This window comes from Pseudophryne corroboree, chromosome 7 (assembly GCF_028390025.1).
Source record: "Pseudophryne corroboree isolate aPseCor3 chromosome 7, aPseCor3.hap2, whole genome shotgun sequence".
NCBI lineage: Eukaryota > Metazoa > Chordata > Amphibia > Anura > Myobatrachidae > Pseudophryne > Pseudophryne corroboree.
In genome coordinates, this window is record NC_086450.1 from 59889892 (window position 1) to 59913369 (window position 23478).

At 52.2% G+C, this 23478-nt stretch overlaps 1 protein-coding gene across 3 annotated transcripts in view; it reads right to left on the reverse strand.

Annotated features, from left to right (window-relative positions):
- The window catches only part of RBM44 (RNA binding motif protein 44), a 457239-nt gene extending 434567 nt beyond the window's left edge, over positions 1–22672 (reverse strand). For 2 of the 3 annotated variants that reach the window (XM_063933176.1, XM_063933175.1), the window contains exon 1: positions 22450–22670. The gene's annotated coding sequence lies outside the window, so the exon portion shown is untranslated. Of the gene's footprint in view, positions 1–22449 lie in introns of all 3 variants that reach the window. The other variant, XM_063933178.1, reaches the window with a different exon arrangement.
- Positions 22673–23478: the final 806 nt, after the last annotated feature.

The window sequence follows — 23478 nt, forward strand, 5'->3', positions numbered from 1 at the left end:
ATGAGAGAACTCCAGGTCCTCCTCAGCCAGGGTATCAAATTTATAGAATTTTGCAAACGTGTTTGCCCCTGACCAAGTAGCAGCTCGGCAAAGTTGTAAAGCCGAGACCCCTCGGGCAGCCGCCCAAGATGAGCCCACCTTCCTTGTGGAATGGGCATTGACAGATTTTGGCTGTGGCAGGCCTGCCACAGAATGTGCAAGTTGAATTGTACTACAAATCCAACGAGCAATAGTCTGCTTAGAAGCAGGAGCACCCAGCTTGTTGGGTGCATATAGGATAAACAGCGAGTCAGATTTTCTGACTCCAGCCGTCCTGGAAACATATTTTCAGGGCCCTGCCCACGTCTAACAACTTGGAGTCCTCCAAGTCCCTAGTGGCCGCAGGCACCACAATAGGCTGGTTCAAATGAAACGCTGACACCACCTTACGGAGAAACTGGGGACGAGTCCTCAATTCTGCCCTATCCATATGGAAAATCAGATAAGAGCTTTTATAAGACAAAGCCGCCAATTCTGATACTCGCCTGGCAGAAGCCAAGGCCAATAACATGACCACCTTCCACGTGAGATATTTCAGATCCACGGTTTTTAGTGGTTCAAACCAATGTGATTTTAAGAAACTCAACACCACGTTGAGATCCCAAGGTGCCACAGGAGGCACATATGGGGGCTGAATATGCAGCACTCCCTTTACAAATGTCTGAACTTCAGGTACTGAAGCTAGTTCTTTCTGAAAGAAAATCGATAGAGCCGAGATCTGTACCTTAATGGAACCCAGTTTTAGGCCCATATTCACTCCTGCTTGCAGGAAATGCAGAAATCGACCTAGTTGAAATTCCTCAGTTGGGGCCTTTTCGGCCTCACACCATGCAACATATTTCCGCCATATGCGGTGATAATGATTTGCTGTAACCTCTTTCCTGGCTTTAATAAGCGTAGGAATGACTTCCTCCGGAATGCCCTTTTCTTTCAGGATCCGGCGTTCAACCGCCATGCCGTCAAACGCAGCCATGGTAAGTCTTGGAACAGACAGGGCCCCTGCTGTAGCAGGTCTTGTCTTAGCGGCAGAGGCCACGGGTCCTCTGAGATCATCTCTTGAAGTTCCGGGTACCATGTTCTTCTTGGCCAATCCGGAACCACGAGAATTGTGTTTACTCCTCGCTTTCTTATTATTCTCAATACCTTTGGTATGAGAGGCAGCGGAGGGAACACAAACTGACTGGTACACCCACGGTGTCACCAGAGCGTCCACAGCTATCGCTTGAGGGTCTCTTGACCTGGCGCAATACCTCTCTAGTTTTTTGTTTAGGCGGGACGCCATCATGTCCACCTGTGGACGATCCCACTGATGTACAATCATTTGGAAGACTTCTGGATGAAGTCCCCACTCTCCCGGGTGGAGGTCGTGTCTGCTGAGGAAGTCTGCTTCCTAGTTGTCCACTCCCGGAATGAACACTGCTGACAGTGCTAGTACATGATTTTCCGCCCATCGGAGAATTCTTGTGGCTTCTGTCATTGCCCTCCTGCTTCTTGTGCCGCCCTGTCGATTCACATGGGCGACTGCCGTGATGTTGTCTGACTGGATCAGCACCGGCTGGTGTAGGAGCAGGGATTTTGCTTTACTTAGGGCATTGTAGATGGCCCTTAGTTCCAGAATATTTATGTGAAGGGAAGTCTCCTGACTTGTCCATAGTCCTTGGAAGTTTCTTCCCTTTGTGACTGCCCCCCAGCCTCGCAGGCTGGCATCCGTGGTCACCAGGACCCAGTCCTGAATGCCGAATCTGCGACCCTCCAGAAGATGAGCACTCTGCAGCCACCACAGAAGAGACACCCTGGTTCTTGCAGACAGGGTTATCAAGCGATGCATCTGAAGATGCGATCCGGACCACTTGTCCAACAGGTCCCACTGAAAGATTCTGGCATGGAACCTGCCGAATGGAATTGCTTCGTAAGAAGCTACCATCTTTCCCAAGACCCGCGTGCAGTGATGCACCGATACCTGTTTTGGTCTTAGGAGGTCTCTGACTAGAGAAGACAACTCCCTGGCTTTCTCCTCCGGGAGAAACACTTTTTTCTGGACTGTGTCCAGAATCATCCCCAGGAACAGTAGACGTGTCGTCGGGACCAGCTGTGACTTTGGGATATTCAGAATCCAGCCGTGCTGGTTCAGCACTTCCTGAGATAGTGCTACTCCCACCAACAACTGTTCTTTGGACCGTGCCTTTATTAGGAGATCGTCCAAGTACGGGATAATTAAAACTCCCTTTCTTCGAAGGAGTATCATCATTTCCGCCATAACCTTGGTAAATACCCTTGGTGCCGTGGAGAGTCCAAACGGCAGCGTCTGGAATTGGTAATGGCAATCCTGTACCACAAATCTGAGGTACTCCTGGTGAGGATGGTAAATGGGGACATGCAGGTAAGCATCCTTGATGTCCAGGGAAACCATGTAATCCCCCTCGTCCAGGCTTGCAATAACCGCCCTGAGCGATTCCATCTTGAACTTGAATTTTTTTATGTACATGTTCAAGGATTTCAAATTTAAAATGGGTCTCACCGAACCGTCCGGCTTCGGTACCATAAATAGTGTGGAATAGTAACCCCGGCCTTGTTGAAGTAGGGGTACCTTGATTATCACCTGCTGGGAATACAGCTTGTGAATTGCCGCTAGCACCGCCTCCCTGTCTGAGGGAGCAATCGGCAAGGCAGATTTTAGGAACCGGTGGGGTGGAGCCGCCTCGAATTCCAGCATGTATCCCTGAGATACTACTTGAAGGATCCAGGGATCCACCTGTGAGCGAGCCCACTGACCGCTGAAATTTCTGAGGCGGGCCCCCACCGTACCTGCGTCCACCTGTGGAGCCCCACCGTCATGCGGCGGACTTGGAAGAGGAAGCGGGGGAGGACTTTTGTTCCTGGGAACCTGCTGTCTGTTGCAGCCTTTTTCCCCTACCTCTGCCTCTAGACAGAAAAGACCCTCCTTTTCCACGCTTGCTTTTCTGGGTCCGAAAGGACTGAACCTGATAAAATGGTGCCTTCTTAGGCTGTGAGGGAACATGGGGTAAAAATGCTGACTTCCCAGACGTTGCTGTGGAAACTAGGTCATAGAGACCATCCCCAAATAATTCCTCCCCTTTATAAGGCAAAACTTCCATGTGCCTCTTGGAATCTGCATCTCCCGTCCACTGACGAGTCCATAAGCATCTCCTAGCAGAGATAGACAATGCACTTACTTTAGATGCCAGCCGGCAAATTTCCCTCTGTGCATCTCTCATATATAAGACTGAATCTTTTATATGGTCAATCGTTAGCAGAATAGTGTCTCTGTCTAGTGTGTCAATATTTTCTGACAGTTTTTCTGACCATGCAGCGGCAGCACTGCACATCCAAGCTGACGCAATAGCTGGTCTAAGTATAATGCCTGAGTGTGTGTATACAGACTTCAGGATTGCCTCCTGCTTTCTATCAGCAGGCTCCTTAAGGGCGGCCGTATCCTGAGAGGGTAGTGCCACCTTTTTTGACAAACGTGTGAGCGCTTTATCCACCCTAGGTGGTGTTTCCCAACGTGACCTATCCTCTGGCGGGAAAGGGAACGCCATTAGTACCTTCTTAGGAATTACAAATTTTTTATCAGGGAAAAGCCACGCTTCTTCACACACTTCATTTAGTTCATCTGATGGGGGAAAAACTACGGGTAGTTTTTTCTCTCCAAACATAATACCCTTTTTTGTGGTACCTGGATGTAAATCAGAAATGTTTAACACCTCTTTCATTGCCTCAATCATGCAGTGAATGGCCCTGACAGGCATTAGGTTTGACTCATCGTCGTCGACACTGTTATCAGTATCCGTGTCGACATCCGGGTCTGCAAACTGAGGTAGCGGGCGTTTTAGAGCCCCTGACGACCCCTGAGGCACCTGGACAGGCACGAGCCGAGATCCCGGCTGTCCCACATTTGGCATGTCGTCAAATTTCTTATGTAAAGAATCTATACGTGCACTCATTTCTTTCCATAAGTTCATCCACTCGGGTGTCTGCCCCGCAGGGGGTGACGTCCCTTCAAAATGCATCTGCTCCGCCTCCACCTCATTATCCTCATCAAACATGTCGACACAGCCGTACCGACACACCCCACACACACAGGGAATGCTCAACAGAGGACAGGACCCACAAAAAGCCCTTTGGGGGGACAGAGTAGAGTATGCCAGCACACACCAGAGCGCTATATATATATATATATATATATATATATATACATACATACACACACAGGGACTAACTGAGTTATGTCCCCAATAGCTGCTTTTCATATAATATATGTATATATACTGCCAAATTTAATGCCCCCCCTCTCTTTTCCCTCTTACTGTTACTGTATATTGCAGGGAAGAGCCAGGGAGCTTCCTTCCAGCCGAGCTGTGAGGGAAAAATGGCGCCAGTGTGCTGAGGATAGGCTCCGCCCCTTTTTCGCGGCCTATTCTCCCGCTTTTTATGGAATTCTGGCAGGGGTATTTACCTCATATATAGCCTCTGGGGTTATATATTGAGGTATTTTAGCCAGCCAAGGTGTTATTATTGCTGCCTCAGGGCGCCCCCCCCCCAGCGCCCTGCACCCTCAGTGACCGGAGTGTGAAGTGTGAGAGGAGCAATGGCGCACAGCTGCAGTGCTGTGCGCTACCTTGGTGAAGACAGAGTCTTCATGCCGCCGATTTTCCGGACCTCTTCTTGCTTCTGGCTCTGTAAGGGGGACGGCGGCGCGGCTCCGGGACCGAACACCAAGGACTGGGCCTGCGGTCGATCCCTCTGGAGCTAATGGTGTCCAGTAGCCTAAGAAGCCCAATCCGGCTGCAAGCAGGCGAGTTCGCTTCTTCTCCCCTTAGTCCCTCGCTGCAGTGAGCCTGTTGCCAGCAAGTCACACTGAAAATAAAAAACCTAAGTCTATTCTTTCTAAGAGCTCAGGAGAGCCCCTAGTGTGCATCCAACCTCGGCCGGGCACGAATTCTAACTGAGGCTTGGAGGAGGGTCATAGTGGGAGGAGCCAGTGCACACCAGGTAGTCTGAAATCTTTCTAGAGTGCCCAGCCTCCTTCGGAGCCCGCTATTCCCCATGGTCCTTACGGAGTTCCCAGCATCCACTAGGACGTCAGAGAAAAGAGGTTTTATTGCTGCCCAGGGCGACCCCCTGCGCCCTGCACCCGTGTAGTGCCGTTTGTGAGCGGGAGCAATGGCGCGCAGCGCGACCGCTGCGCGTTCTCTGAGACTGATGTCTTCTGCCGCCTTCACTGAAGTCTTCTTTGCTTCGGATACTCACCCGGCTTCTCTCTTCTGGCTCTGTGAGGGGGACGGCGGCGTGGCTCCGGGAACGAGCAGCTAGGCGTACCAAGTGATCAGACCCTCTGGAGCTAATGGTGTCCAGTAGCCTAAGAAGCAGAGCCATTAAATAACAGAAGTAGGTCTGCTTCTCTCCCCTCAGTCTTACGAAGCAGGGAGCCTGTTGCCAGCAGTGCTCCCTGAAAACAAACCTAACAGAAAGTCTTTTCTAAAGAAACTCTGTAGAGCTCCCCTAGTGTGTGTCCAGTTTCTCTGGGCACAGAATCTAACTGGAGGCGCGGCATTGAGGGAGGAGCCAGTTCACGCCAATTTAAAGTCTTAAAGTGCCCATGTCTCCTGCGGATCCAGTCTATGCCCCATGGTCCTTTTGGAGTCCCCAGCATCCTCTAGGACGAAGGAGAAAATAAGAATTTACTCAACGGTAATTCTATTTCTCGTAGTTCGTAGTGGATGCTGGGAACTCCGTAAGGACCATGGGGAATAGACGGGCTCCGCAGGAGACTGGGCACTCTAAGAAATAATTAGGACTACTGGTGTGCACTGGCTCCTCCCTCTATGCCCCTCCTCCAGACCTCAGTTAGGGAAACTGTGCCCGGAAGAGCTGACATTACAAGGAAAGGATTTGGAATCCCGGGTAAGACTCATACCAGCCACACCAATCACACCGTACAACTCGTGATAACTATACCCAGTTAACAGTATGAATAACAACTGAGCCTCACCGAACAGATGGCTCATAACAATAACTATATACAAGTATTGCAGAGAGTCCGCACTTGGGACGGGCGCCCAGCATCCACTACGGACTACGAGAAATAGAATTACCGGTGAGTAAATTCTTATTTTCTCTAACGTCCTAGTGGATGCTGGGAACTCCGTAAGGACCATGGGGATTATACCAAAGCTCCCAAACGGGCGGGAGAGTGCGGATGACTCTGCAGCACCGAATGAGCAAACTCAAGGTCCTCCTCGTCCAGGGTATCAAACTTGTAGAATTTTGCAAACGTGTTTGATCCCGACCAGGTAGCAGCTCGGCAAAGTTGTAAAGCCGAGACCCCTCGGGCAGCCGCCAAGAAGAGCCCACCTTCCTCGTGGAATGGGCTTTTACTGATTTAGGATGCGGCAGTCCAGCCGCAGAATGTGCAAGTTGAATCGTGGAGCAGATCCAGCGAGCAATAATCTGCTTAGAAGCAGGAGCACCCAGCTTGTTGGGTGCATGCAGGATAAACAGCGAGTCAGTCTTTCTGACTCTAGCCGTCCTGGAAACATAGATTTTCAGGGCCCGGACTACGTCCAGCAACTTGGAAGCCTCCAAGTCCCGAGTAGCCGCAGGCACCACAATAGGTTGGTTCAAATGAAAACGCTGAAACCACCTTAGGGAGAAATTGGGGACGAGTCCTCAATTCTGCTCTGTCCATATGGAAGATCAGATAGGGGCTTTTACAGGACAAAGCCGCCAATTCTGACACCCGCCTAGCCGAAGCCAAGGCCAAAAGCATGACCACTTTCCACGTGAGATATTTTAATTCCACGGTCTGAAGTGGCTCAAACCAATGTGATTTTAGGAAATCCAACACAACGTTGAGATCCCACGGTGCCACAAAAGGGGGCTGAATATGCAGCACTCCCTTAACAAACGTCTGAACTTCAGGCAGTGAAGCCAGTTCTTTTTGAAAGAAAATAGACAGGGCCGAAATCTGGACTTTAATGGATCCCAATTTTAGGCCCATAGTCACTCCTGACTGTAGGAAGTGCAGAAATCGACCCAGCTGAAATTCTTCTGTGGGGGCCTTCATAGCCTCACACCAAGCAACATATTTTCGCCACATGCAGTGATAATGTTTTGCTGTCACATCCTTCCTAGCTTTTATCAGCGTAGGAATGACCTTTTACATCAAAATCCGGCGTTCAACCGCCATGCCGTCAAACGCAGCCGCGGTAAGTCTTGGAACAGACAGGGCCCCTGCAGTAGCAGGTCCTGTCTGAGAGGCAGAGGCCAAGGGTCCTCTGAGATCATTTCTTGTAGTTCCGGAAACCAAGACCTTCTTGGCCAATCCGGAACGATGAGTATAGTTCTTACTCCTCTCTTTCTTATTATCCTCAGCACCTTTGGTATGAGAGGAAGAGGAGGGAACACATAAACCGACTGGTACACCCACGGTGTCACTAGAGCGTCCACAGCTATCGCCTGAGGGTCCCTTGACCTGGCGCAATATCTTTTTAGCTTTTTGTTGAGGCGGGACGCCATCATGTCCACCTGTGGCCTTTCCCAACGACTTACAATCAGCTGGAAGACTTCTGGATGAAGTCCCCACTCTCCCGGGTGGAGGTCGTGCCTGCTGAGGAAGTCTGCTTCCCAGTTGTCCACTCCCGGAATGAACACTGCTGACAGTGCTATCACGTGATTTTCCGCCCATCGGAGAATCCTTGTGGCTTCTGCCATCGCCATCCTGCTTCTTGTGCCGCCCTGTCGGTTTACATGGGCGACCGCCGTGATGTTGTCTGACTGAATCAGCACCGGCTGGTTTTGAAGCAGGGGTCTTGCCTGACTTAGGGCATTGTAAATGGCCCTTAGTGCCAGAATATTTATGTGTAGGGAAGCCTCCTGACTCGACCATTGTCCTTGGAAGTTTCTTCCCTGAGTGACTGCCCCCCAACCTCGGAGGCTTGCATCCGTGGTCACCAGGACCCAGTCCTGTATGCCGAATCTGCGGCCCTCGAGAAGATGAGCACTCTGCAGCCACCACAGCAGACACACCCTGGCCCTCGGGGACAGGGTGATCAGACGATTCATCTGAAGATGCGATCCGGACCACTTGTCTAACAGATCCCACTGAAAGATCCTTGCATGGAACCTGCCGAATGGAATTGCCTCGTAAGAAGCTACCATCTTTCCCAGGACTCGCGTGCAGTGATGCTTTGGTTTCAGGAGGTCTCTGACCAGAGATTACAACTCCTTGGCCTTCTCCTCCGGGAGAAACACCTTCTTCTGTTCTGTGTCCAGAATCATACCCAGGAACAGCAGACGCGTCGTAGGAACCAGCTGCGACTTTGGAATATTCAGAATCCAGCCGTGCTGTTGTAGCACTTCCTGAGATAGTGCTACTCCGACCAACAACTGCTCCCTGGACCTCGCCTTTATAAGGAGATCGTCCAAGTACGGGATAATTATAACTCCCTTCTTTCGAAGGAGTATCATCATTTCGGCCATTACTTTGGTAAATACCCTCGGTGCTGTGGACAGACCAAACGGCAACGTCTGGAATTGGTAATGGCAGTCCTGTACCACAAAACGGAGGTACACCTGGTGAGGTGGGTAAATGGGGAAATGTAGGTAAGCATCCTTGATGTCCAGTGATACCATGTAATCCCCCTCTTCCAGGCTTGCAATAACCGCCCTGAGCGATTCCATTTTGAACTTGAACTTCCTTATATAAGTGTTCAAGGATTTCAAATTTAGAATGGGTCTCACCGAACCGTCTGGTTTCGGTACCACAAACATTGTAGAATAGTAACACCGTCCCTGTTGAAGGAGGGGAACTTTTATTATCACCTGCTGGAGGTACAGCTTGTGAATTGCCGCCAGCACTACCTTCCTGTCCTGGGGAGTAGCTGGCAAGGCTGATTTGAGGTAATGGCGAGGGGGAGACGTCTCGAATTCCAGCTTGTATCCCTGAGATACCACTTGTAGAACCCAGGGATCCACCTGTGAGCGAACCCACCGGTCGCTGAAGTTCTGGAGACGGGCTCCCACCGCACCTGGCTCCACCAGTGGAGCCCCTTCCATGTGCCTTTTAGAATCCGCATCACCTGTCCACTGCCGAGTCCATAATACTCTCCTGGCAGAAATGGACATTGCATTAATTCTAGATGCCAGCCATCAAATATCCCTCTGTGCATCTCTCATATATAAGACTACGTCTTTAATATGCTCTATGGTTAGCAATATAGTATCCCTGTCAAGGGAATCAATGTTATCTGACAGGGAATCAGACCATGCTGCTGCAGCACTACACATCCATGCTGAAGCAATAGCAGGTCTCAGTATAGTACCTGAGTGTGTATATACAGACTTCAGGATAGCCTCCTGCTTTCTATCCGCAGGCTCCTTTAAGGCGGCCGTATCCTGAGACGGCAGCGCCACCTTTTTTGACAAGCGTGTGAGCGCTTTATCCACCCTCGGGGATGTCTCCCAACGTAACCTGTCCTCTGGCGGGAAAGGGTACGCCATCAGTAACTTTTTAGAAATCACTAGTTTCTTATCAGGGGAAGCCCACGCTTCTTCACACACTTCATTCAACTCATCTGATGGGGGAAAAACCACTGGTTGCTTTTTCTCCCCAAACATAATACCCTTTTTAGTGGTACCTGGGTTAATGTCAGAAATGTGCAACACATTTTTCATTGCCGTAATCATGCAACGGATGGCCCTAGTGGAATGTACATTAGTCTGAGAAGCCGGCTGTCCCACAGCTGTTATGTCATCGAACCTTTTATGTAAGGAGTTGACACTGTCGTGTAAAACCTTCCACATATCCATCCACTCTGGTGTCGACCCCGCAGGGGGTGACATCACATTTATCGGCACCTGCTCCGCCTCCACATAAGCCTCCTCATCAAACATGTCGACACAGCCGTACCGACACACCGCGCACACACACAGGGAATGCTCTGACTGAGGACAGGACCCCACAAAGTCCTTTGGGGAGACAGAGAGAGAGTATGCCAGCACACACCACAGCGCTATATAAACAGGGATTTACACTATTACAGAAAGTGATTTTCCCTATAGCAGCTATACAATACAGTTTTGCGCCCTAAATTTAGTGCCCCCCCTCTCTTTTTTACCCTTTGAGCCTGGAAACTGCAGGGGAGAGCCTGGGGAGCTGTCTTCCAGCGGAGCTGTGAAGAGGAAATGGCGCCAGTGTGCTAAGAAAGATAGCCCCGCCCCCTTCTCGGCGGGCTTATCCCGCTCTTTATATTTATATTATGGCGGGGGATTTTTGCACATATATAGTTTATTAGACTATATTATGTGCTGTTCGCCATGTAAGGTACTCTAATTGCAGCCCAGGGCGCGCGCCCCCCCCCCCCCCCCCCCAGCGCCCTGCACCCATCAGTGACCGGAGTATGTGGTGTGCATAGGGAGCAATGGCGCACAGCTGCAGTGCTGTGCGCTACCTTAATGAAGACCGGAGTCTTCAGCCGCCGATTTCCAGGACGTTCTTCTTGCTTCTGGCTCTGCAAGGGGGACGGCGGCGCGGCTCCGGGACCGGACGACCGAGGCTGGGCCTGTGTTCGATCCCTCTGGAGCTAATGGTGTCCAGTAGCCTAGAAGCCCAAGCAGGTAGGTTCGCTTCTCTCCCCTAAATCCCTCGTAGCAGTGAGTCTGTTGCCAGCAGATCTCACTGAAAATAAAAAACCTAAATATACTTTCTTTTCTAGAAGCTCAGGAGAGCCCCTAGTGTGCATCCAGCTCGAGCCGGGCACAGATTCTAACTGAGGTCTGGAGGAGGGGCATAGAGGGAGGAGCCAGTGCACACCAGTAGTCCTAATTATTTCTTAGAGTGCCCAGTCTCCTGCGGAGCCCGTCTATTCCCCATGGTCCTTACGGAGTTCCCAGCATCCACTAGGACGTCAGAGAAAAAAAACATTAAAAAACTCATGTCAACCTTTTGACCTGTCGACCTAGAAACCCTGTCGACCTAGAGACTTTACCTTCCATACCATACCCACAAAGAATACTCCTGAACACCTGGTCCTTTACAGGGCAGAGGGAAAAGAGACAGGGATAGATATAAAAGTTTATGTAAAGCTGAAGAGAGAAATATCAAACAGCAGAAACTAGCATAAGTCACATACATAGGAGAGAAATACAATGGTATAACTGCAATGAGCACTTAAGTACTCAGCCTTGGTTGTCAGCAGGTATGATATCAGTGTTTTAAAAACCTGACTCCTTGGAGACGTTTTTTTTACAGGGAGACTGGATCCGGCGTTCCCGAAGACCTGGCTTGCTTGCCCAGGCATGGCTGCCGGAGTCACTGAGGGGAGGAGGGTGTGGAGCTGCAGCTAAATGGCGGAAAGTTCGTGGTGGACTAGTGCCCAAAGCTGGGGGAGGGGTTACAGGTTGGCGCTCCCTCTCCTATGCTGGCACGTCAATCACCGTTACTGGGGGGCCTTAATAAATATTTCCTGTGCCCCCATATGCCCTGGTGGTCTAGTGGAGTCCCTGGTCAGCATCCACCTCCCAGGATGCGAAGGGGACCACAATTCGAGTGCAGGTTCTAGAGACCGGGACCCTCTTACCTGCTCCCAGATGGCCGGCCACGCAGTTATGGGGTTGCCAGCAGCAGGAGTGCTAGTCGCTTGGTGGGGGCCAGTGGCCGTGCGGGAGTTTTGGCGCCGGCGGGGAGTGTTGGAGCCTGGGTGCTGGAGTCTAAAGGTGTGTACACACGGTGAGATCCTTGCTATGGCCGATTTTCACTTGCGATTTCCCCTGAACTCCCCGGAGCCCAGATAGCACAGATTTTGACTAACTTTTCTTGAGATATGGACTATGTGTGCTTACGATAGCACTGACAGTCTCAGTTTAAGAGAGTAAAAAATTAAAGGCTTTGGAGCCCCCCTGTAAAAAGGTGCATGCAGCTTCCTGCTGCGCCATACAAAAAATAATAAGAATTTACTCACCGGTAAATCTATTTCTCGTAGTCCGTAGTGGATGCTGGGGACTCCATAAGGACCATGGGGAATAGACGGGCTCCGCAGGAAACATGGACACTTTAAGAAAGAATTTTGATTCTGGTGTGCTCTGGCTCCTCCCTCTGTCCCTCCTCCAGACCTCAGTTAAAGAAACTGTGCCCGGAAGAGCTGACAGTACAAGGAAAGGATTTTGGGAATCCAGGGTAAGACTCATACCAGCCACACCAATGACACCGTATAACTTGTGATAACTTACCCAGTTAACAGTATGAACAACAACAGAGCATCAGATAAACCCTGATGCAACTATAACATAACCCTTATTTAAGCAATAACTATATACAAGCATTGCAGAAAAAGTCCGCACTTGGGACGGGCGCCCAGCATCCACTACGGACTACGAGAAATAGATTTACCGGTAAGTAAAATCTTATTTTCTCTAACGTCCTAGTGGATGCTGGGGACTCTAAGGACCATGGGGATTATACCAAAGCTCCCAAACGGGCGGGAGAGTGCGGATGACTCTGCAGCACAGATTGAGCAAACGATAGGTCCTCCTCAGCCAGAGTATCAAACTTGTAGAACCTTGCAAACGTATTTGAACCTGACCAAATAGCAGCTCGGCATAGCTGTAATGCCGAGACCCCTCGTGCAGCCGCCCAAGAAGAGCCCACCTTCCTAGTGGAATGGGCTTTCACTGATTTTGGCTGCGGCAATCCAGCCACAGAATGAACCTGCTGAATCGTGTTACAGATCCAGCGAGCAATGGTTTGCTTTGAAGCAGGAGCACCCAGCTTGTTGGACGCATACAGAATAAACAGTGACTCCGTTTTCCTGACTCTAGCCGTTCTGGCTACATAAACTTTTAAAGCCCTGACCACATCTAGTAACTCGGAATCCTCCAAGTCACGAGTAGCCACAGGCACCACAATAGGTTGGTTCATATGAAAAGATGAGACCACTTTTGGCAGAAATTGGGGACGTGTCCTCAATTCCGCTCTATCCATATGGAAAATCAGATATGGGCTTTTATGAGACAAAGCCGCTAATTCTGAAACGCGCTTAGCCGAAGTCAAGGCTAATAGCATGACCACCTTCCACGTGAGATATTTCAACTCCACTGTTTTAAGTGGTTCAAACCAGTGTGATTTCAGGAAACTCAAAACCACGTTAAGATCCCAAGGTGCCACTGGAGGCACAAAAGGAGGCTGGATATGCAGCACTCCTTTCACAAATGTCTGAACTTCTGGCAGAGAAGCCAACTCCTTTTCAAAGAAAATGGAAAGGGCCGAAATATGGACCTTAATTGAGCCTAACTTCAGGCCCAAATCCACTCCTGACTGAAGGAAGTGAAGGAAACGGCCCAGCTGAAACTCCTCAGTAGGAGCATTGCTGGCCTCACACCAAGAAACATATTTTCGCCATATCCGGTGATAATGTTTAGCTGTTACGTCCTTCCTAGCCGTTATCAGCGTAGGAATGACCTCCTCCGGAATACCCTTTTCTGCTAGGATCCGGCGTTCAACCGCCATGCCGTCAAACGCAGCCGCGGTAAGTCTTGGAAGAGACAGGGTCCCTGTTGCAACAGGTCCTGTCTTAGAGGAAGAGGCCACGGATCCTCTGTGAGCAATTCTTGCAGATCTGGATACCAAGTCGTTCGTGGCCAATCTGGAACAATGAGAATTGTTCTTACTCTTCTTTTTCTTATTATCCTCAGTACCTTGGGTATGAGAGGAAGAGGAGGAAATACATAGACCGACTGGAACACCCACGGTGTCACCAGGGCGTCTACAGCTACAGCCTGAGGGTCCCTTGACCTGGCGCAATAGCTCTGTAGTTTTTTGTTGAGGCGTGACGCCATCATGTCTATCTGTGGTAGTTTCCACCGACTTGTAATCTGTGTGAAGACTTCTTGATGAAGTCCCCACTCTCCCGGGTGGAGGTCGTGTCTGCTGAGGAAGTCTGCTTCCCAGTTGTCCACTCCCAGGATGAACACTGCTGACAGTGCACTTACGTGATTCTCCGCCCAGCGAAGAATCCTGGTGGCTTCCGCCATCGTCACCCTGCTCCTTGTGCCGCCTTGGCGGTTTACATGAGCCACAGCGGTTATGTTGTCTGACTGAATCAGAACCGGTTGGTCGCGAAGTAGGGACTCCGCTTGACGTAGGGCGTTGTATATGGCCCTTAGTTCCAGGATGTTGATGTGAAGGCAAGTCTCCTGACTTGACCACAGGCCTTGGAAATTTCTTCCCTGCGTGACTGCCCCCCACCCCCGGAGGCTTGCATCCGTGGTCACCAGGACCCAGTCCTGAATGCCGAATCTGAGGCCCTCCAGAAGGTGAGCACTCTGCAGCCACCACAGGAGAGACACCCTGGCCCTGGGGGATAGGGTGATTAAACGATGCATCTGAAGATGTGATCCGGACCACTTGTCCAGGAGATCCCATTGAAAGGTCCTCGCATGGAACCTGCCGAAGGGAATGGCCTCGTATGATGCCACCATCTTTCCCAGGACTCGTGTGCAGTGATGCACCGACACCTTTTTTGGTTTTAATAGGTCTCTGACCAGTGTCATGAGTTCCTGAGCCTTCTCCATCGGGAGATAAACCCTCTTCTGGTCTGTGTCCATAATCATGCCCAGGAAGGGCAGACGAGTCATAGGAATCAACTGCGACTTTGGAATATTCAGAATCCAGCCGTGCTGTCCTAACACTTCCAGAGAGCGTGCTACGCTGATCAGTAACTGCTCTCTTGATCTCGCTTTTATGAGGAGATCGTCCAAGAATGGGATAATTGTGACCCCTTGCTTCCGCAGGAGTACCATCATTTCTGCCATCACCTTGGTAAATATTCTCTGTGCCGTGGGGAGACCAAACGGCAACGTCTGAAATTGGTAATGACAATCCTGTACCACAAATCTGAGGTACGCCTGATGAGGTGGATAAATGGGGACATGAAGGCATGCATCCTTTATGTCCAGAGACACCATAAAATCCCCCTCTTCCAGGCTTGCAATGACCGCTCTGAGCGATTCCATCTTGAACCTTTTCAGGTATATGTTCAGAGATTTTAAATTTAATATGGGTCTGACCGAACCGTCCGGTTTCGGTACCACAAACATGGTCGAATAATAACCCTTCCCTTGTTGAAGGAGGGGAACCTTGACCACCACCTGCTGAAGATACAATTTGTGAATTGCAGCTAACACTACTTTCCTCTCTAATGGGGAAGCTGGCAGGGCCGATTTGAAGTATCGGTGAGGGGGCATCTCTTCGAATTCCAGCTTGTATCCCTGAGACACAATCTCTATTGCCCAGGGATCCACCTGGGAGTGAACCCACTTGTGGCTGAAATTTCGGAGACACGCCCCCACCGGGCCTAGCTCCGCCTGTGGAGCCCCAGCGTCATGCGGTGGATTTAGTGGAAGCCGGGGAGGACTTCTGTTCCTGGGAACTAGCTGTGTTGTTGCAGCTTCCTTCCTCTGCCCCTGCCTCTGGCAAGAAAGGATGCACCTCGGACTTTCTTGCCTTTTTGTGATCGCAAGGACTGCATTTGGTAATACGGTGCTCTCTTAGGTTGTGAGGGAACATATGGCAAAAAATTTGACTTTCCAGCAGTAGCTGTGGAGACCAGGTCCGAGAGACCCTCCCCAAACAATTCCTCACCCTTGTAAGGTAAAACCTCCATGTGCCTTTTTGAGTCGGCATCACCTGTCCATTGCCGAGTCCACAGGACCCTTCTGGCAGAAATCGACATTGCATTTATTCTAGAGCCCAGTAGGCTAATGTCTCTTTGAGCATCTCTCATATATAGGACAGCGTCTTTTATATGCCCCAGGGTCATTAATATAGTATCCTTGTCTAAGGTATCAAGTTCCTGAGACAAGGTATCCGTCCATGCTGCTACAGCACTACACACCCAGGCCGACGCAATTGCCGGCCTTAGTAAGGTACCTGAATGTGTATAAATGGACTTCACGGTACCCTCTTGCTTTCTATCCGCAGCATCTTTTAGGGTGGCCGTATCCTGTGACGGCAGGGCTACCCTCTTGGATAAGCGTGTTAGAGCTTTGTCCACCCTAGGGAAGGATTCCCAGCGTAACCTGTCCGTTGGCGGGAAGGGATACGCCATAAGCATCCTCTTGGAAATCTGCAGTTTTTTATCTGGAGATTCCCAAGCCTTTTCACATAACTCATTTAGCTCATGTGAAGGGGGAAAGGTCACCTCCTGCCTTTTTTCCCCATACATATGAACCCTCTTGTCAGGGACTGGGGTTTCCTCTGTGATGTGCAACACATCCTTCATTGCTATAATCATATTACGGATGGCTTTAGCCAATTTAGGCTGTAACTTTGCAACATCGTAATCGACACTGGAGTCAGAATCCATGTCGGTATCTGTGTCAACAATTTGGGATAGTGGGCGCTTCTGAGACCCCGACGGCCTCTGCGACATCGGATCAGGCATGGGCTGAGACCCTGACTGTCCTAAGGTTTCAGCTTTATCCAACCTTTTATGCAAGGAATTATCATTTAAAACCTTCCACATATCCATCCAATCAGGGGTCGGCGCCGTCGGCGGAGACCCCACATTCATTTGCTTCCGCTCTGCTTCCGCATAGCCTTCCTCGTCAAACATGTCGACACAAGCGTACCGACACACCACAAACACACAGGGGATGCTCTTTTTTGAAGACAGTTCCCCCACAAGGCCCTTTGGAGAGACAGAGAGAGAGTATGCCAGCACACACCCCACTGCTATATGTCCCAGGAATAACAGTAACTTAGTGTTAACCTAGTAGCTGCTGTATAATATGTTTTTGCGCCAAATTTATGTTCCCCCCCTCTCTTTTTACCCGTGAATCTGCAGGGGAGAGCCTGGGGAGCTTCCTCTCAGCGGAGCTGTGGAGAGAAAATGGCGCTGGTGAGTGCTGAGGAAGAAGCCCCGCCCCCTCGACGGCAGGCTTCTGTCCCGCGTTTCTGTACACTATTATGGCCGGGGCTCATACATATATACAGTGCCCAACTGTATATATGTGTAACTTTTGCCAAGAGGTCCTTAATTGCTGCCCAGGGCGCCCCCCCCCTGCGCCCTGCCCCATACAGTGACCGGAGTATGTGGGTGTAGTGTGGGAGCAATGGCGCACAGCTGCAGTGCTGTGCGCTACCTCAGTGAAGACTGGAGTCTTCTGCCACCGATTTCGAAGTCTTCTTGCTTCTTTCACCCGGCTTCTGTCTTCCGGCTCTGCGAGGGGGGGCGGCGGCGCGGCTCCGGGATCGGACGACAAAGGGTGAGATTCTGTGTACGATCCCTCTGGAGCTAATGGTGTCCAGTAGCCTAAGAAGCAGGACCTATCTTCAGAGAGTAGGGCTGCTTCTCTCCCCTCAGTCCCACGATGCAGGGAGTCTGTTGCCAGCAGAGCTCCCTGAAAATAAAAAAACCTAACAAAATACTTTCTTATAGCAAGCTCAGGAGAGCTCACTAAACAGCACCCAGCTCGTCCGGGCACAGATTCAAACTGAGGTCTGGAGGAGGGACATAGAGGGAGGAGCCAGAGCACACCAGAATCTAAATTCTTTCTTAAAGTGCCCATGTCTCCTGCGGAGCCCGTCTATTCCCCATGGTCCTTACGGAGTCCCCAGCATCCACTAGGACGTTCGAGAAATACATATATAGATTGGCGATCATAAAGGCCACAAATAGCACACCACCTGCACAGCACCGTATCCCCGAACATGGCTCGCTTCGCCCACTATGAACGGCCGATATATCGCGAGTCCGTTGGCCAGAGTGCACAAGCAATATATCTGAACGCCGTCATTCACAGACATATCTCGTCAGCCCTATAGCACAGCCAACAGCCAATATATCTAAGGATATATTGGCGCATCGTACTGCGTGTACAGGCGGTCAGCCAACCGCCCGTACACCCGCTGAAGATGCCGGCGGTGACTGACAGCTGAACTGGGCGGATCCATGTAAACACCCACCCAGTTTGTGACGTCAGTCCCGACAGATCGGGCAGTGTGTATGCTCAACACACTGACCGGTCCGTCTGCAGATGTATCTGTAGGTGTGTGCCCAGCATTACACATACTGTAGAATTACTATGCAACTGTACATAAACTGACAGTCAGGGGGTAAAGGTAGTGCAGAAACCCACCTCCACTCTGCCCAGCATCGCAAATGATGCCACAAAACCTCTCTCCCTAAGCATTGCACATGATGCCACAAAACCTCTCTCCCCAGAATTGTACATGATGTCACCCGCCCTCTCTCCCCAGCATTACACATGATGCCACAAACCCCAACTCCTCAGCATTGCACATGCCACCTGCCCTCTCTCCCCCAGCATTGCACATAATGCCACCCGCCTTCTCCCCAGCACTGCACATGCCACCCGGCCTATCTCCCCAGCACAACCAACTTCTCACATGCCGCCCAGCTTCTCTCTCCCCAGCATTGCATATGCCACCCGGCCAGCTTCTCTCCCCCAAGCATTGCATATGCCACACGGCTTCTCTCCCCCCAGCATTGCATATGCCACCCGGCCAGCTTCTCTCCCCCAGCATTGCATATGCCACCCGGCCAGCTTCTCTCCCCCCAGCATTGCATATGCCACACGGCTTCTCTCCCCCCAGCATTGCATATGCCACCCGGCTTCTCTCCCCCAGCATTGCATATGCCACCCGGCCAGCTTCTCTCCCCCAGCATTACATATGCCACCCAGCTTCTCTCCCCCAGCATTGCACATGCCACCCGACCAGCTTCTCTCCCCCAGAATTGCATATGCCACTCAGCTTCTCTCCCCCAGCATTGCATATGCTACTCAGCTTCTCTCCCCCAGCTTCTCTCCCCCCAGCATTGCATATGCCACTCAGCTTCTCTCCCCCAGCATTGCATATGCCACTCAGCTTCTCTCCCCCAGCATTGCACATGCCACTCAGCTTCTCTCACCCAGCATTGCACATGCCACTCAGCTTCTCTCCCCCCAGCATTGCATATGCCACCCGGCCAGCTTCTTTCCCCCCAGCATTGCACATGCCACTCAGCTTCTCTCCCCCAGCATTGCATATGCCACTCAGCTTCTCTCCCCCCAGCATTGCATATGCCACTCAGCTTCTCTCCCCCAGCATTGCATATGCCACTCAGCTTCTCTCCCCCCAGCATTGCATATGCCACCCGGCCAGCTTCTCTCCCCCCAGCATTGCATATGCCACTCAGCTTCTCTCCCCCAGCATTGCATATGCCACCCGGCCAGCTTCTTTCCCCCCAGCATTGCACATGCCACTCAGCTTCTCTCCCCCAGCATTGCATATGCCACTCAGCTTCTCTCCCCCCAGCATTGCATATGCCACTCAGCTTCTCTCCCCCAGCATTGCATATGCCACTCAGCTTCTCTCCCCCCAGCATTGCATATGCCACCCGGCCAGCTTCTCTCCCCCCAGCATTGCATATGCCACTCAGCTTCTCTCCCCCAGCATTGCATATGCCACCCGGCCAGCTTCTCTCCCCCCAGCATTGCACATGCCACCCGGCCAGCTTCTTTCCCCCCAGCATTGCACATGCAACTCAGCCTCTCTCCCCCCAGCATTGCACATGCCACTCAGCTTCTCTCCCCCAGCATTGGATATGCCACCCGGCCAGCTTCTCTCCCCCCAGCATTGCACATGCCACCCGGCCAGCTTCTCTCCCCCCAGCATTGCACATGCCACCCGGCCAGCTTCTCTCCCCCCAGCATTGCACATGCCACCCGGCCAGCTTCTCTCCCCCAGCATTGCACATGCCACCCGGCCAGCTTCTCTCCCCCCAGCATTGCATATGCCACCCGGCCAGCTTCTCTCCCCCAGCATTGCATATGCCACCCAGCTTCTCTTCCCCAGCATTGCATATGCCACCCAGACAGCTTCTCTCCCCCAGCATTGCACATGCCACCCGGCCAGTTTCTCTCCCCCAGCATTGCTTATGCCACTCAGCATCTCTCCCCCCAGCATTGCATATGCCACCCAGCTTCTCTCCCCCAGCATTGCACATGCCACCCGACCAGCTTCTCTCCCCCAGCATTGCACATGCCACCCGGCCAGCTTTCTTTCCCCCCAGCATTGCACATGCCACCCGGCCAGCTTCTCTCCCCCCAGCATTGCACATGCCACCCGGCCAGCTTCTCTCCCCCCAGCATTGCACATGCCACCCGGCCAGCTTCTCTCCCCAAGCATTGCACATGCCACTCAGCCTCTCTCCCCCCAGCATTGCATATGCCACCCGGCCAGCTTCTCTCCCCCAGCACTGCACATGCCACCCGGCCAGCTTTTCTCCCCCCAGCATTGCATATGCCACTCAGCTTCTCTCCCCCCAGCATTGCATATGCCACTCAGCTTCTCTCCCCCAGCATTGCATATGCCACCCGGCCAGCTTCTTTCCCCCCAGCATTGCACATGCCACTCAGCCTCTCTCCCCCCAGCATTGCACATGCCACTCAGCCTCTCTCCCCCAGCATTGCATATGCCACCCGGCCAGCTTCTCTCCCCCCAGCATTGCACATGCCACCCGGCCAGCTTCTCTCCCCCCAGCATTGCACATGCCACCCGGCCAGCTTCTCTCCCCCCAGCATTGCACATGCCACCCGGCCAGCTTCTCTCCCCCCAGCATTGCACATGCCACCCGGCCAGCTTCTCTCCCCCAGCATTGCACATGCCACTCAGCCTCTCTCCCCCCAGCATTGCATATGCCACCCGGCCAGCTTCTCTCCCCCAGCATTGCATATGCCACTCAGCTTCTCTTCCCCAGCATTGCATATGCCACCCGGCCAGCTTCTCTCCCCCAGCATTGCACATGCCACCCGGCCAGCTTCTCTCCCCCAGCATTGCTTATGCCACTCAGCTTCTCTCCCCCCAGCATTGCATATGCCACCCAGCTTCTCTCCCCCCAGCATTGCATATGCCACCCAGCTTCTCTCCCCCAGCATTGCACATGCCACCCGACCAGCTTCTCTCCCCCAGCATTGCATATGCCACCCGGCCAGCTTTCTTTCCCCCAGCATTGCACATGCCACCCGGCCAGCTTCTCTCCCCCCAGCATTGCACATGCCACCCGGCCAGCTTCTCTCCCCCCAGCATTGCACATGCCACCCGGCCAGCTTCTCTCCCCCAGCATTGCACATGCCACTCAGCCTCTCTCCCCCCAGCATTGCATATGCCACCCGGCCAGCTTCTCTCCCCCAGCACTGCACATGCCACCCGGCCAGCTTCTCTCCCCCAGCATTGCTTATGCCATTCAGCTTCTCTCCCCCCAGCATTGCATATGCCACCCGGCCAGCTTCTCTCCCCCCAGCATTGCACATGCCACCCGGCCAGCTTCTCTCCCCCAGCATTGCTTATGCCACTCAGCTTCTCTCCCCCAGCATTGCACATGCCACCCGGCCAGCTTCTCTCCCCCCAGCATTGCATATGCCACCCGGCCAGCTTCTCTCTCCCCAGCATTGCATATGCCACCAGGCCAGCTTCTCTCTCCCCAGCATTGCATATGCCACCAGGCCAGCTTCTCTCTCCCCAGCATTGCATATGCCACCAGGCCAGCTTCTCTCCCCCAGCATTGCACATGCCACCCGGCCAGCTTCTCTCCCCCCAGCATTGCATATGCCACCCGGCCAGCTTCTCTCCTCCAGCATTGCATATGCCACTCTCAGCTTCTCTCCCCCCAGCATTGCATATGCCACCCGGCCAGCTTCTCTCCCCCAGCATTGCATATGCCACTCAGCTTCTCTCCCCCAGCATTGCATATGCCACTCTCAGCTTCTCTCCCCCCAGCATTGCATATGCCACCCGGCCAGCTTCTCTCCCCCAGCATTGCATATGCCACTCAGCTTCTCTCCCCCAGCATTGCATATGCCACTCAGCTTCTCTCCCCTCAGCATTGCATATGCCACTCAGCTTCTCTCCCCTCAGCATTGCATATGCCACTCAGCTTCTCTCCCCTCAGCATTGCATATGCCATTCGGCCAGCTTCTCTCCCCCAGCATTGCATATGCCACTCAGCTTCTCTCCCCCAGCATTCCCTCAGCATTGCATATGCCACTCAGCTTCTCTCCCCTCAGCATTGCATATGCCACTCAGCTTCTCTCCCCCACTATTGCGTATGCCACCCAGCTTCTCTATCCAGCTTTGCACACCCAGCTTCTCCCCAGCATTGCATCCGACACCCCGTCTCTGTCCACAGCATTGCACTATTGCACCAGACACCCTGTGTCTCTCTCCAGCATTGCACCAAACACCCTGATATACAGGTGGATATGTAGCAGCGCCAAATGCCAGGGGATAGTCAGTCAGCACCCTGCCCCGTGCGGAGCCATCCGACCTCAGCAGTAACCAGGGCCCAACTATCCGGAGCAGGGAACTTCGTCACAGCTCGCCATACTAACCTTCACCAACTCCCCGCCACACGGTTGGTTCTAAATCGCAGTGGGAGAAAGGACCTCAACCCCGCCACACCTGGGCTACACAGTATTCCAGGGAGCAGCGTTCTCCTACTCAGGCTCACGCCGCTTCCGTCAGTCCCGCCCCGTGACGCGGCTCCTCCGCGGACTTCTTGGCCGCATCACCGGTGTCAGGATGGGGAACTGAGGTCACCAGCCAAGATCCATCCCCCAGTATAAAATGAAGGGAGCGGCGAGCGGTCTCTGGCGGGAATATAGTCCGGGTCATTGGTGCCTCGGAGTTCTGTGTGTACGCCCAGCATATATGGCAGTATCTGGGGGCTGTTAAAAACAGGGTTACAGATATGCTGTAGTTCTGGGTTTGCATACTTCGCTGATACAGTATCAACATCAGCTCCTCACATGTTATACAGCTGAAACTAATGGAGAAATGTGAAGTCACATAAATAATAATAATTAAAACAAAAATTGCATAAAACGGCTAAAGCTGACCAAAGTGCTGGTTTGAGCGCTCAAACAGGTCACTATTTGCTAATTTCAGCTTGCCACCCCGGGCGCTGCAAATTGAATTGCCGGCAGCTCTTAGCGGCAGAACGGAGCAACAATTGAATTGCTCCGTCGGGAGCCCGGCAACAGGGCCGTCTTAGCAGTGTAGGCCCCTGGGCACAGCAATGCACTGGGCCCCCTACCCATCCTCCAGCGGTAGGGGTGGGGGGTGCTATCAGTGGCAGCTTTGATGTCCTCCGGGCGGTAGAGGGTGTTCTATCTTCCCCCAGCATGTAGGACCTGGAGCAGTCATTTCTGCTAATTACTCCTTTACTGCACAGATGGGGCTAAACTGTAGAGGGGGCATTGGGTTGAATGAAGAAGCCCTGGTACATGACTAACAGGGTGATAGGGGGTGTTTAATATGTAGGGAAGGGGTGGATAGTGGAGTGGGTTTAATATTTATCATTTTCCAGTGGGAGGGCAGCTTGCTTGACTGCAGATATCTCTAGGCTTTGAATCGGATTA